The sequence below is a fragment of the Amborella trichopoda genome, chromosome 4 (genome assembly GCF_054954075.1).
Source record: "Amborella trichopoda isolate Santa Cruz 75 chromosome 4, AtrichopodaSantaCruz75HAP2 v2.0, whole genome shotgun sequence".
In the NCBI taxonomy this organism is placed as follows: Eukaryota; Viridiplantae; Streptophyta; class Magnoliopsida; order Amborellales; family Amborellaceae; genus Amborella; species Amborella trichopoda.
The window spans coordinates 4,642,501-4,656,672 of record NC_142339.1 but is presented as its reverse complement, the minus strand read 5'-3'; the positions used below and the strand labels follow the sequence as shown (position 1 = coordinate 4,656,672).

The following is a 14,172-nucleotide window of genomic DNA, read 5'->3' as shown; positions in this document are numbered from 1 at the left end:
CTCAGCCTTATACGAACCATGCCCGAATCTATTTATACAAATGAAGCAAAATATATTTCTACTTTCATCTCTTCCATACCATTAATTTAGATAAACGTTCTAAATCTCTTATAACACTAACATGTTCATCAATAGTTGTAATTTGTTTCGATATAGGGTAAATTTCACTTAAGCAGGTCTCTGATACCGTTTATGGACATCATCATCAGTAGAGCCTTATCCCAATTAATTGAGATGGGTTATACGAATCATGTTCCTCTATTCCGCTTTATCAAAGGCCATACCTTTAGTCAGAACATAAGTCACGATATATTTTCTCACTACTTTCTTCCATGTCCTTTCGGGCCTTTTCTTTGATCTTTTAAAAACTTTCACTCTCGTGACAAGATTTATACAGTAGACAATAATAATGTCGGTATATTAGTTATTTACAAAAAAAAAAAAAAAAAGTCCCAATCTATATTAATATCTTAACCGTCCTATAAATAGCCCTTTGTTATATTTGATTTAGCCATTTCCCCACCCATCAAAGAACATCTTGCTCACTAAACTTACCATATAAGGTTTCAAAAATTATTCCGGTTAACGAAGATAAATTCTAATTTTTTAGAAAATTTTAGTTTTCAAGCAAAGTTATACTTGTTTTTTCTTCATCAAAATAAGGAATTAGAAAATGTTATACGTGCATAGAAGGGCCCTAAGAAATAAGATTTGTTTGCATATGCATGATATCAAATTATTGCATTTCCTCAACATATTTATTTTCCCTAAAAATAAGGAATATGATTTTATTTTCCATTTTTTGTCAAAAAATTTATAATTTATGGAATAGATTTTGTCAATAATGAACAATGCTCTTTGACAAAACGAAGAAGAATAGATTCTATACCATGAGACCATTTACTTTCGATATAAGGAGGTCACAATTACTTACAACTACCCGATGTAAAATTTGATAGTTTAGATATGTCACAAAGTTCGAGAAAACCCTATTTTTCATAAATTTGAAAACATCCTACTTTTCTTAAATGTAGATGGTGTATTTTAATTTTATTTATTGCTCTATAGACACAATTAAACTCAAATTTTGAACATACATACTTATGATCATCAAACATCTCTTAAAAATAAAAATAAATAATTTAAAATCAATAAAATTCAACAAAATGCACTAGATTTTCTAGTGTTTATAGATTTGTTCAATCTACATCCTAACAGTTCATTACTTGAGTTGAACATGGATTTTCAAGCTATTGTAAAGTTTTTGACACCAAAGCTACATCTTCGAACAAAATTTAGAGGTGCGCTTTACTTGTATAGTACAATAGACAACTCATGCAAACTTCATCCAAATATGAATATAGAGATTTTTTTTTTGTTAATTGTCAATAATTTGGTTGATGCCGCATATGCATATAAGTGATTATGGTATTCAGTCACTATGGGCTGGCTATAGGCTGGGCCTGGGCTAGGGCCAAGCTAGCCTTAGCCCTAGCCTGGGCCTGATCCACATAGGGATGGTCCTAGTCGGCCTGGTCCAGGCCAGGTTTTGGTCCTGTCAGAGTCAGGATGGGCTAGCTCAAATGAAAAATTGAAAAAATGAAAGAAAAATATAAAGACTGGACTGAGCCGAACTAGGTTGACCTTGTTCTGGCCCTGGACAAGCCTTGGCACTACCTGGTCCTCGAGCCACATTTTGTGGAATTTTTAGGGTTGAAGCTGGCCTAACCCATTGCCACCCCTATTCACTAGTTCAAAGAACATTGTGTTTTTTTTATTAGTATATAATTACATAATTAAAATTATGCACTTATATTGTATTAATAATATTTAATTATGATTCTAAATATTTCTATAATAAACATATCTTTCATTACAATAGTAAAAATATATTACTAATTTCATAATAATATTTATATGTATTAAATTGATTATTATCGTGACAACTATGAATATTAGTAATTATAGCAATCATGATCATCATCATCAAACCTTATCTCAACTATTTGAGATCGGCTGCACCAATCATGTTCAATCATTTCGTTGTATTAAGGGCTACAGTTATACCTTAAGGGGCAGTTTGGATATCTGAAAATATATTGTCTGTGAAATATATTACTGGCGTAATACATTACTGTATAATACATTACCTATAATACATTACCTATAATACATTACTTGTAAATGGATTGTTACTGTTTGGGTAGTATTTAGATGCAACCTGGGAAATGCATTGTTATTGTTTGGTTATATCTGGAAGAAATATAGGAAATGTATTACCAACATTTTACCAGCACGTGCCTATAAACTATCATTTCTTCTTTTTTTGTCACAAAATTCCACTAAAATGCAAAATTATCATTTCCTTCTTTTTTGTCACAAACTTCTACTAAAATACTGAATTAAAATCATCATCACACCATTCCAAAAAGATATCTAATAATAACATTATCACCATTCCAAAAAGATTTTCTAATAATAACTTATACCGTTTTACAGTCATGACACTATTTCTTACTTATTTTAAGTGCCTTTGGCACTTATATGCAATCACATGTTTTCTAACATGACATTGGTTTCAATGTGATAAGTCATTGGAACGATAGGATTGGAATAACGTGATTTTATTATGATAAGCCTTATTTTTATTTATTTTGTATAAAAGTCTTTCAAATGTCTCTCTATATAATTTCAAATGAACAATAAATTTATGATAGTAAATTCAAAATTTGTAGGGTGAGTTAAAAAATAGGAACAAGTTTGATTACTAAACTAGAAGGTTTATTATGATTGTGTTGTATAATTTATCATTGATTACTGATTTTTATTTTTATTATTTTTGTTTTTATATGACACTGATACCTTCAGATGGGGGACAAGGGAGGGATCACATTATGTTGTGTGAGTGTTGTGTAATTTATCATTGATTATTTTTATTATTTTTATTTTTATATAAAGTTGATGCCTTCAGATAAGGGGACGAGCATAAAACGAGAGGGATCACTTAGTTATTAAAGGACGAGCTTAAAAAGAAAGAGACGGATCACCTAGTTATTATGAAGAGAGAGTGTTTAATCAAGGATCACCTAGTTATTATGAAGAGAGAGTGTTTAATCAGGATCACCTAGTTATTATGAAGAGAGAGTGTTTATGAAGAGAGAGTGTTTAATCAGGGATAGGGTAGGCAAGAGAGAGTGTTTAATCAGGGATAGGGTAGGCAAAAACGCACGCGAAAGATTTCCCAAAATTAAACCCGTCACTCTCGTAATAGATTAAAATCTATCACCAGGCATTGGATTAGATTTTTCGCTAATAGATTTTTCTCATAATAGATTTTTTTAGAGGAATCTCGCGAATCCCTTTCACAGTCTCATGTAATCTGTAATAGATTAAAATCTATCACCGAGCATTGGATTAGATTTTTCCGTAATAGTTTTTTCTCATAATAGATTTTTTTTAGAGGAATCTCGCGAATCCTTTTCACAGTCTCATGTAATCTGTCAAGTAATAGATTTGTAGGCAGGTACCTGGCCCCTAAGTCACCCTATCTCCTCTCATATTTTCGTAATCTATTTTTAAGTAACAGATGTAATCTATGTCAAGTAATACATCTATTGTCAACTAATAGACTTGTAGGCAAGTACCCAAACGGCCCCTAAGTCACCCTATCTCCTCTCATATTTTCGTAATCTATTGTCAAGTAATACATCTATTGTCAATTAATAGATTGGTAGGCAAGTGCCCAAACAGCCCCTAAGTCACCCTATCTCCTCTTATTACTTCTATTGATATCCTTTTGGGGCTTCCCCTTGCAATTTTAGGACCTTCTACTTGAATCAAATCGCCCTTTATAATTTTAGGACCTTCTACTTGAGCCAAATCGCTCCTTGCAATTTTTGGACCTTCTACTTGAACCAAATCGCCCCTTGCAATTTTAGGATCTTCTACTTGAACCAAATCGCCCCTTGCAATTTTAGGACCTTCTACTTGAACCAAATCACCCTCAGTGTACGAGTGTTATACACGCTTACACATAGCTAACCCACCTAGGTCTATTTTTCCCTATCTTATCAATAAAAAATTAAAATAATTAATTATAAACATAACTAACATTATCGTAATAAATGAATTACACTATTAATCATAATTATTCAAAATAGTATAGAACTAAATTGTATTCACTTTTATATTTATAATTTTATAATTGTTGCATAGTTATGATTCGTACATTTATATATATATATATATATATATATATATATATATATATATTTTGAATTCTGGCTTTCGCGTTCTTGGTTTAGATTACGGTGAAAAGACAAGATCAGGGATCTCAAACTAAAAAACTATATAGTGTTAATGTGGTTGAGGTTTCCGATGCAAGTTATTTCAATGGAATGGAAAACAACTAATAGACATATATATATATATATATATATATATATATATATATATATATATATAAAGACAATTTTGGTACAAGAATGTCACAATCAATTTTGTTCGTCAAATCTCAAATTAGGTGGTTGGAAGAGTGTCACTAACTAGACTCAAAATTAGAAAAAAACAAAAAATTTGGAATTTTGTGACATATCCCAAGCCATCCAATAGCTAGGAGTAATCGTGACCTCCTTGTAAAAAGTTAAGCTGTCTCGTAACATAAAATCCTTAAAATTAATCATAATATTAAAATTTATTGATATGAAACCATATCCATAAATTTAATTATTACTTAAATGTGTATACGCTATTCTCTTATAAACTTTAAAAGATGGGCACTAATTAAAACATTTGAAAATTATTTATTATAGGACTAAAATTAATCATAATATTAAAATTTATTTATATGAAACCATAACCATATATTTAATTATTACTTAGATGTATATTCGCTATTCTCTTATAAATTTTAAAAGATAGGCACTAATTGAAATATTTGAAAAATATTTATTATATCTATTACTATTATAATAAATGATTTATTAATTATTGACATAAATTATAATGTAATTAATTTACTTATAATTATCTATACTATATTATTAAGCTAGAGTTAAGGAGTGGACACCCCCAAGAATAAAAAATGACCCTATCTCTAAAGAGAATATAAGACACGTGCCTTGAAATAGAGGGACTTTAGTATATATGAGATAAAGATTTTATTGCTAAAGATAATGTTGGTGTAGAGTAATTGATATTCTTCACTGATATGATGTAATCAGAAAGGGGGTTAGAGAAAGCTATATGTTTCTCTTTAATATTTAGTCTTTATCTTTTTATTAATATGATAAAATGGATTAAAAATATTATTTTTTTAAAAAATCACCCCACGCATGAAAAGGGTGGCTACTTCTAATTTCTTTATGATAATTTCCATAGAATTCCTAAAATCTTGAAAAAAGAGAGAAAAGGGTGGCTACTTCTAATTTCTTTATGATAATTTCTATAGAATTCCTAAAATCTTGAAAAAAAGAGAGACCGATTGTATGATATTTCCTTCCTTAAGCTCCTAATTTTCTCAACCGTACAGAGATGGGTAAGATTCTGGTATGACCTATATATGAATATAAGGGAGAGATAAGTCTCTCCTAAATCTCCTTTACCTTTGGTAATTTCCCTTTTTACATTTTGCTTAATATTCTAAAGCCAAAATTTTCCTTTGGCATGTAGCTTAATATTTTAAGCTAAAATTATCAAGACCTTATAGTAGTCCACATAGAGAAATCCAAGTTTTAGCGAATCGTATCATATGGAATTCCTTTAAATCAAAACAATAATCATTGTTAGATAAAGCACTAAAGCCTAGTCAGTTTTTAACTTTTTATTGGAACGTAATGGTTGTAAAACAAATTAAAAGATAGATAAAGAGAGAGAGGTAAGCGAGAAGAGAGATATAAAGAACCATCAATTAAAATTATAATGGAACATAAAATTACATTCAAAGTTCCCCTATAATTTCAACTCAAATATTATATAAAAAGCAACCAACTCAAAATTGTGATATCCCTCACATGTTTGACTCAAACAACCATTAGTTGATGAGTGTAACCAAGCCTAACTCAGACAACCATAATATATGTGTCTAACAACGAGAACCACCAAACTATGTTGAAAATTACGGTTAGTCAGGGTGGCAATTGGGTTGGATTGACCGGGTGGACATGTAGTAATTTCAAAGTTATCCTAAGAAAAAGTAATTTCTTGGTTATCTTAAGGGAAGGAGGAGTAATTTCTTGACGTTATCATCAGAAAAAGTAATTTCGCGGTTGTCCGGCTAAGAGGAGTAATTTCGAGGTTATCCTCGGGAAAAAGAAGTTGGTTATCCTCGGAAAAAGTAATTTCGAGGTTATCCAAAGGGAAAGATGAGTAATTTCGAGGTTATTCTCAGGAAAAGAACTTGAGCTTAGTTGGTTAATGATTAACAAATTGCAATGTCATAGTTTCAGTTCTTGTTGAGGGTAGGGTCCTAGGTTCAGTTCTTGCTGAGGGTAGGGTCCTCTTCCCCACTGACTCACCCAAAAAAAATTTCATAGAAAAAAGAAAATTTGAGGTTATACTTTCTCCTGCATCACAATAGGGTGGCAATGGGATATGATTCTAAAATCTTTCCGAGGAAATTTTTTTTCGAGGTTATCCTTTCTCCTGCATCGCAATAGGGTGGTAATTGGATATGAATCTAAATCTTAGACTTTGTGAGCTGAGTCAGGTTTTTGGTCCACCTTGGACTTGACAATCTTGGATTTTATCAGGTCAGATTTGGGTTAGAAGACACACATATAACCAACCAATAAATCAGATCTAGGTTAGAAGACACACATATAACCAATAAAAAATTTATAAACACATATCCAATAAAAAATTCATATGTTTATATCCGGATTTGGATGAAGGTGAGATTGGATCAACTACTGAATCTGGATTGGAAAATTTTAAATTTTATATATTTATACCCAGGTAGGGAAAAAGATGAAAATGGACCAACAATTAAGTTCTTTTACCTATCGCTCTATTTTATACCTGGTTTGGATAAAGATCAGACTGGACCAACAACTAAGTTCTTTTACCTATCGCTCCATTTTATACCTGGGTTTGGATAAAGAAGAGAAACTATTAAGTTCTTTTACTTATTGCTCTAGCTAACCTGTAAACTTTCAATACACCTATGAAAAATTGATAGCTTGGAAGTGAATCTATTTTGAATTCGAGTTCGATAAATACATTGCTTATGAAGCCCCATAGTTGTTAGATTGGAGATTCAAAATAGATATAAAAAAGAACAATTGCTTAATTATATTACATTATTGATTTTAGAATATGTAGATTAAAATCAATTAAAGGGAACTTTTTTTTATATAGTAATGATGAATACATCCAAACAGGGCCCATATTTACAATTATGTCCCAATCCACATTTACAATTACATCTTAACAATTACAAAAAAGAAAATTAATCCCCACCCCATAACCCTATTTCGAATAGTTTAGTGAAAAAAAGAGTTAGCCCCCACCCCACAACCCTATTTTGAATAGTTTAGTGGGGATAGGGACATCTGCTGGTAAGAATGGAATTCCATTTGGGATGGTTTAGTGGAAGGGACATCTGCCTGTTGTAGGAATGAAACTTCATTGAATAATAAGTTGAAAATTTGAGGTGATCTGCCTCCTGTAGGAATGAAACTTCATTGAATAATAAGTTGAAAAATTGAGGTGAATGGAAATTTTGAAGTCCAAAAACAAACAATGTAATTGAACCTTTGTGAAAATCCAAAAAGCAAAAGGAACACACAGTGTTGCTAATTGAACCTTTATATTATCCATCCAAAATACAAATAAATGTAAAAGGCATTCAAATCTAATAAAAAATGTAACTAAAGCTATACAACCAAATCAAAACCCTAACTGAAGCTGTAATGCAAGTTTTTTTGAAGTTCTCATATTCTCAATATGAGTTCTTCTGAAGTTTTACCTGAAATTTTCTTTCTCTTCAGTCTCTCTGCTCTTTTGAAGTACTTCTGAAGTTATCTAAACTTTTCTCTCCTATGCAAGTTCAATCTCCTCTTCCATCTCATCGTTGTAAGCGTCCAATCTCCGCTTCTATCTCATCGTTGTCAGCAAGCACCCTCTGTAATACAAGGTCATAAGGCCATTTTTTAATTAAGGGCTAAAATTGCCCCAATCAAAACTTCTATAATATAAACTTCTATAATAAACCTCTATAATATAAGGTTAAGACCTCTATAATAAACGTCTACCTCTATAATAAACGTGGAGTGATCCCGCTGGTGCTCCAAAAGGAGTGACCTTTTTGGAGTCAAGAAAAGAGGAGACAAGAAAAGAGGAGAGAAAGGAAAGGTAACCACAAAAGAGTCGAGACAAAGAGGAGAGAGTCAAGAAAAGAGGAGAGAAAAGAAAGGTAACCTCAAAAGAAAAGATAACCTTCAAGGTTAAAGAGGGAGAAAAGAAAGATAACCTCAAACAAAAGAAAGATAACCTCAGGGCCAGACAACGAGCAGTCGAGTCAAGCAAAATCTTCGAGTCGAGTCAAGTATTCTTTGTTTTTTCTTCAAGTCGAGTCAAGTCAAGCAAAGTCTTCGAGTCGAGTCAAGAAAAGAAAGATTTGATTGTCTAAGTCGAGTCAAGAAAAGAAAGATTTGATTAGTAGACAATCACTTCTTATTTTTCTTCGAGTCGAGTCTAAGAAAAGAAAGATTTAATTTTTTTAGTAAATATTTGATATTTTTTTTAATAAATAGTTCTTTATAAGAATGGATTGAAACAAAAGATCAAAGTTAAAAAATGAGAGATAGATTTATACCATTATGATTAGGGAAAAATCAAAGATCAGAGTTAGAAAATGAGAGATAGATTTATACCTTTATGATTAGGGAAAACAAAAGATCAGAATGGATCGCATCAAGTTAGAAAAACAAAAGATCAAAGTTAGAAAATGAGAGATAGATTTATACCATTATGATCAGGGAAAAACAAAAGATCAGAGTTAGAAAACGAGAGATAGATTTATACCATTATGATTAGGGAAAGCTTTCTATATTCCCCTAAGATAGATTTATACCATTATAATTAGAGAAAGTTTTCTATGTTCCCCTTCGTACATTTTTTAATTTTTAATTTTTTTTTATAAACGGTTTTGATAACAAATTTTGGACCTCCATTCCTATATTAACTCCATTCTTATATTAACTCCATTTTTATATTAAACTAACGAAAAAAAATATTTTCAATAAAAAATAACCAAAATACCCCTGAAAATTTCAAGGGGTATTTTGGTCATTATTTTTTATCAAAAAATTAAAGTTTATATTTTTTTATAGGTGAGCCCCATTAATAACACGTACCAAATTTCATATTAAAAAAAACGAACATAAAAAGTTATGATTATAACTAATAGGGGACATAGAACTTTTATTTTTTGGGGAACATAGAAAGCTTTCATTTATGATTATAACTAATAGGGGACATAGAACTTTTATTTTTAGGGGAACATAGAAAGCTTTCATTTATGATTATAAGGGATAGGGGGACATAGAAGTTCTATAAAGATTTCCCTATCATACAAAATAGGGGGAACATATCCCTTATAATTATACAAAATAAACATAGGGGAACATAGAAGTAATAAAAATAAAAATAGGGGGAACATAGAAACTTTTCCCTTATGATTATATGGAATAGGGGGAACGTAGAAGTTCTATGAAGCTCTCCCTTATGATTATACAAAATACGAGGGACATAAAAGTTCTATGAAGCTTTCCCTTATGATTATACAAAATAAAAATAGGGGGAACATAGAAGTAATAAATAAATAAAAAAAAAAAGAGAAACATAGAACTTCTATGTTGTAGGGGAACATAGAAAGCATTCCTTTATGATTATAAAGACTATTATTACATGCAAACTCTCCCGGAAGTGTTCCTGTACCATTATGATTATACAAACTGTTATATACAAATTAAAAACAAAAATGGGAACCCCTACTACTCCAGATTTAAAAAACTAGAATCCGTTTTTTCCTCAGAGCATGGAGTATATGTCAGTTAAAAATAAAATTATAGTCAGGTAAAACCTTAGATACGATCATTGAAGTTTGTTGGATCAAGCTGCTTGAGCAAACCAAGATAGGTCAAGTACAAAACACGATCTTTGGCCCCAGTCCTGTGCTTTTTATTGTGCTTGCAAAAGTACTTAAGCTGTTCCAAAGTCAAGTGCCCTAAGGATTGAGTTAGCAGCAAAAACAGCCAATTAATCATCTTTTTCTTGTCACTAACAACCGGCTTAGCGGCCTCGTCCTGGCCGCAAAGCCGGCACTTGAAGAGCTTCGGGGTCGTCCAATCCTTCGGTGCTCGATCCCGCATATCCGGGAGATTCGACTGGACAAAGTGCATCAACTCCAAGTATTTCCCCTGGATCTCAATTTCTACGTAGTCCACTTTATCGCAATGCTTGCACTTGACTTCGCCGCCGACCCACCTAATGTCATTGTCGCTGAGATATTTCAGAGTCTGGACCGAAGCCCTAAGGTTCGTGGCCCAAACGAACTGAGGCTCGACAAACTTTGGCTTCAGTGTCTTCTTCGGCTTTTGCTCTTCTTCATTACGTACTCGAGCCGATTGGCACACCGAGACGTCTTCGGAACGGGAACGGGATCGAGAACGAGAAGAGAGAGCGGACATAGCGTCTTCAGACTCAAGAGGAGATGAGGGGTGGTGGTTTTGAGGGGGTTGGGAGGAGAGAGGAGATGGGTGCTTTGATTCATTTTTCTCCAAGTTTGATGAGGGAGAAAGAATAGGTGAAGAGAAAGATGATGATGTTGAGTGAGTGAAACAACGTGCTGGTTGGAGGTAGAAGGGGGATGGGTTTGGAGGGCGTGGGGGAGAAGAGAGAGAAGAGGAAGATTGGCACGAGGAAAGAGAGAGAGAGGTTTGTGGTGGATGTGGGGTTAGAGAGAGAGAGGGTTGGAATGGATGTGGGGTTAGAGAGAGAGAGGGTTGGAATGGATGTGGGGTTAGAGAGAGAGAAGGCTGTAATGGACATTCTGGTAGAGAGACAGGAGGACTAGGGGGACTAGGAAGATATAGAGAGAGGGAAAGGTCCAGTCCTCTTGGCTCACATGGTGGGGAGTCTTCCATTTTTCTCCTCTTTCTCTCCATGTTGAAGATTTCTGAAATACGGTTACTTAAATACAGAGGATTCTTTAATTTTGAGATAATTAAATCTCTATTTATTGGTGTATTATTCTCTTTTCAAATCTATACCCAAATTATAGGAGTGTCGTACAGAATCGTTCTTTGTCTCTACAAATCAGGACATTTAAATTTTTAAAAAGATAACCTTTCATGAGAGATGTAGTTAGCCAACTGAAAATGATTCTTTTCTCTCTCTAAAACCTAAAAGACCGTGTATCTATGCTCCCAAGGGAGCATAATTTGATTCTAATACATTAACGATCATGAGCATTATTTATTCGAAACGTATATGATGAGAGTATTTAGAAGCTCACAATGTTGAAATATTTGAACCGTGATCCCCATAGAGAATAAAAGGCTCGGAGATTAGCTTTAAAATATTTGAACCAAATTTTTGATCCCCCATTTAGGATAAAAGGCTTGGAGATAATTTATAGGAGAAGTTTTTGCTATTTAGAATAAAAGGCTTGGAGATAATTTATTGGAGAAGTTTTTGCTTACAAAAGTCTGTAAAGCAAAGATATTAACAAAGGTTCCTATGCAAAGCTTTGGGCAGTAGGTGTTATCACCAACATGCAAAAGAACGGATCACAACCACAACTATCTATTGCTGCAAATATCAGCGAGCCACGCGTGACGAGATCCCTTATAGAGAGAGATACTTGGTGTACTTCCTAGAAGAAGAAAAAAAATTGGATGACGGCTCGGTGTTCTGATATCAGGTTGAAAAAAAAAATGTAAAAAGAAAAAAAAAAAATACAAAGTAAAATCTAAAAATAGAAAATATTAAATTTTGTTTTTAATAATTAAGGCTTGAGACATTCTTTAGTGCATAGAAGGTGCAATTATTAATCTCAAAGGAAAAAAAAGATTGAAATTTGAGTTTTCAAATAATTAGATCTCGAGAATTTTTTTTTAAAGTCTTTAGAATGTGCAATTCGAAAATTTTCTCTTTGTACATAGAGGTAACAATTATTTTTGTAGAGTAGACACTCATCTTTTGTACATGAGTTCACAATTATTCTTTTTTAACACAGTTTCAAAAAAACATAATTATTGCACTTGATTTCGTGACTCATCTTAAACCGTCATAAATCATTTGAAAAAGATAATTACTTAACACAGTTTCAAAAAACATAATTATTGCACTTGATTTCGTGACTCACCTTAAACCGTCATAAATCATTTGAAAAAGATAATTATTGAACACAGTTTCAAAAAACATAATTATTACACTTGGTTGACTCACCCTAAGCGGTCATAATCATTTGAAAAAGGTAATTATTTGTACATGAGTTTACAATCATTCTTTTCTAACACAGTTTCAAAAAACATAATTATTGCACTTGATTTCCTGACTCACCTTAAACCATCATAAATCATTTGAAAAAGATAATTATTGAACACATTTTCATAATTATTACACTTGGTTTCGTGACTCACCCTAAACTGTCATAATCATTTTAAAAAGGTAATTATTGCATTTGAACGTCGTGACTCACCCCAAACCTCCTAATTTAAGCCAAACTTTGGGGTCCTAAGATTATTTCTAGGTGGGGGTTTATCAATGGGCGCAATGAACATTATACTCTTGCAGGAGTATAATATCTTTCCCAACTAAAATTACGTAGGAGTATAATATCTTTGGCAAGTAACATTACAAGAAATATGAGTATAATATCTTTCCCAACTAAAATTACGCAGGAGTATAATATCTTTGGCAACTAAAATTACAAGAAAGATGATGTGTAGTCAGAGAAATTACAGGAAAGAAAATCTCTAATGAGAGGATATGGTTAGTTACGATGCACATCGTTTTCTCTCTCTACTTTCTCTCTACACCTTGGTGCGCGGTAATTGCCCTTATCTTGCTTGGTGTAGGGTAGATGTCCGTAATTTGTAGGAACCTTGCCGCTTGAGCTCACTTGGGATTTACCAGAGGAAGCCATGAAAGACGAAGTTCAGGGGAAGAAAGATGGGGGTAGAGTGCTGTTATGGGGAAGATGAGATACAAGCTTTGGGCCTTGGGTAGAACCTTTTTGTCAGATGAGATACAAGTTAGGGGGAAGATGAGATACAAGATACATGGTAGAACCTTTTTTTTCAGATAATTGATGATTATTTAGATTTAAAAAGGTGCCGTTTCATTCGTTTTTGTATCTTTTAACCATTATCGATTTTACAATATTCTGAAATATCAGGTAGGACCTTTTTTGTGGGATATTGATGATATCTAGATTTAAAAAGGTGCCGTTTCGTTCAGTCAAACAAGTAACAACCCAAGTATTTTTTAAGATCAACCCAAATTTTAGGGGAGAGAACGAACTCAAACTATATCTCACCTATATCTTAAAATATAGTTACTATTTTTTCACACAAAATATCTCGCATACTACTATGTTAAGACTTCTATACTAATTAGGTTTATAAATAAAAGTCTTTCAACTTCACGTGCCCCTCTAAACCTCTCAGTAAGGGATAGCAGTATCTCAACCTCACGCGCCCCTCTCAACTAGGTTGGCTCTCTATCCCTTTCTCTCTTTGTTTCTTTCTCTCCCCCTCTCTTTGGTTATGTCTCTCAACTTTTCAACGAGGTATGCTCGTTTTTTTCTCTCTCTCTTTCTCGCCCTCTCTCTCTTGATGCCTCTCAACCTCTCAACAAGGTGTGCCGTTTTTCTCTCTCCCACTCTCCTCTCTTTGTTTCTCTCTCTTTTCCTTTGTTTCTCTCTCTCCTCTCTTTTCGTTTCTCTCTCCCTCTCTTCTTTCTCTTCATTTCTCTCTCCCCCTCTCTCTCTCTCTCTCTCTCTCTCTCTTTCAACCTCTTTCTCTCTCTCTTTCTGTTTATCTCTCTCTACCTCTCTCTCTTTCTTTCTGTTTATATCTCTCAAGGTATTTATGGCTCTCTACCTTTCAAGGTGAGGTGTGTTTCGTTTCTCTCCCTCCCTCACTCTGTATTTCTCTCTCTATT

General features: G+C 32.9%; 2 long non-coding RNA genes across 8 annotated transcripts in view; one reads left to right on the top strand and one right to left on the bottom strand.

The window, feature by feature from the left end:
* Positions 1-7,793: 7,793 nt before the first annotated feature.
* LOC18439283 (uncharacterized) lies at positions 7,794-11,192 on the bottom strand. 4 transcript variants are annotated; one of them, XR_016053882.1, is made up of 4 exons: positions 10,085-11,190; positions 8,471-8,625; positions 8,253-8,301; positions 7,794-8,122 (listed from the first exon to the last, which is right to left on the bottom strand). It is a non-coding gene; the product is annotated as an uncharacterized LOC18439283 (long non-coding RNA). The 4 variants fall into 4 exon arrangements; XR_016053879.1 differs by having other exon boundaries at positions 8,253-8,625; XR_016053881.1 differs by lacking the exon at positions 8,253-8,301.
* A 1,975-nt stretch (positions 11,193-13,167) lies between these two features.
* The window catches only part of LOC148782212 (uncharacterized), a 6,991-nt gene continuing 5,986 nt past the window's right edge, over positions 13,168-14,172 (top strand). For 2 of the 4 annotated variants that reach the window (XR_016053195.1, XR_016053197.1), the window contains exon 1: positions 13,654-13,720. This is a non-coding gene — a long non-coding RNA (uncharacterized LOC148782212). Of the gene's footprint in view, positions 13,721-14,042; positions 14,125-14,172 lie in introns of those variants that run through there. The other 2 variants (XR_016053194.1, XR_016053196.1) reach the window with 2 other exon arrangements.